The sequence below is a fragment of the Oratosquilla oratoria genome, chromosome 12 (genome assembly GCF_046742065.1).
Source record: "Oratosquilla oratoria isolate Oo_2021 chromosome 12, ASM4674206v1, whole genome shotgun sequence".
Classification (NCBI taxonomy): domain Eukaryota; kingdom Metazoa; phylum Arthropoda; class Malacostraca; order Stomatopoda; family Squillidae; genus Oratosquilla; species Oratosquilla oratoria.
In genome coordinates, this window is record NC_134788.1 from 67,269,601 (window position 1) to 67,271,336 (window position 1,736).

Sequence of the window (1,736 nt, forward strand, 5' to 3'; positions counted from 1 at the left end):
ATTGAGAGAAGCGAGTAAATGCCTTGGTGGTTTAAAGAGTGTAATGAGGAATAGACATTTGGGAATGGATGCGAAGAGGAGACTGTATGAAGGAGTGATTGTGCCAACAGCACTGTATGGGGCAGGAACGTGGAACATAAGAGAAGAAGAGAGAAGGAGTTTGAATGTGTTTGAGATGAGGTGTCTGAGAAGTATGGTGGGGGTTACTAGGCTGGATAGAGTGAGAAATGAGGAGGTGAGGAGGAGAACAGGGGTGAAAAAGGATTTGGGAGAAAGGGTTGATGAAAGAATATTAGGATGGTTTGGACACATGGAAAGAATGAGTGAAGAAAGACTAGTAAAAGAGGTATGGAAGGCAGATGTGGAGGGAGTGAACATGAGGGGACGTCCTAGGATGAGGTGGATGGATGGGGTGAAGGGGGCTTTGGGGAAGAGGGGAATGTCTGTTGAGGAAGGAAGGGAGAGGACGGAAGACAGAGGTGAGTTGAGAATGGTTGTATATGGATGATGTTGTGACTGCATGAGGAGGAATGGGCGGGGGGGGTGGGGTAGTATGTGTGAGTAAATTTTGACGCAGCCCGAAGGGATTTCTCCCCGTCCTCGCCTTATATGCAAAGGGGGACGGAGAGGGGGGGTCGCCGATTAAATGAAGCGGCCTTGCTGTGGATGTGCTGTGTCTTGCGACACTGCTTCTGACCCAGGGCGGTGGGCAGGGTGCAGGGATGGCCCGTCATCCGGGAGGTGCTCGGATGGGAGGAGGGGTGGGGGGGGGTGTGTCTGGATTGTATTTAGGGATGTAATGGGTGGGAGTGTTTTTGTGCCTTTCCCTTTTTGGCTACCTCCCTTGGAAGGGGGAAAAAGCCTTGGTATATGTATGTATGTATGTACCATTTCTGTTACCATGTAATTTTTTTTATTTCTGTTATATCTTGATATTGTCTTGTTTAAGACGAAACGTTGATATTAAATAAGAACAAATGGAAGAATATAGAGACCTAGTTTCAATCCACCCAGTCAATGGAAAATCTCTTATCAGGAAAATCGAGAATACGAAGAAAAGATTGAACAACTACAACAATGCTGTCGTTTTTAACTCCATGGTATTACTGAGAACCTGCTCCCCCCTTCACTAATATATACATATATATATATATATACATACATATATATATATATGCATATATATATATATATATATACATATATATACATATGTATATAAAACATATTCAGTTATATGAGATGAATTATTTAATATAGATTATCTTGAAATAGAAAATACATTTTATGGAATATGTATTGTGGCATCTGTTTAAATACTTCTATTTCAAGTATTTATGCATCTATATAGAACTGTATTTCTTCACATCTTTTAGACATCTGGTCTTTCTTAATTTGTTCCCATAACCTATTAATGCCCCCTCATCATTAATCAAGAGATCTCTTCAGTCAATACAATTGATCTCCTTTAGTAACATGAATAATCATATCACCTCTTTCTCCTCTATCTTTCAAGGTTGACACACCCAGTGCTTTTAGTCTTTCCTCTTGTATAGTTTATCTGCCAGGCTAGGGACCAATCTAGTTGCTGTCCTTTGTATTCTCTTGATCTTGTCTATATCCTTCACTCTGTGCAGGTACCATATTTCTAATGCATATTCCAATCTAGAAGGGATCAGGGTTTCAATGAGTTTTTTCATTATTTCTTCATCCATATTGTCATAAAAAAGCAATGG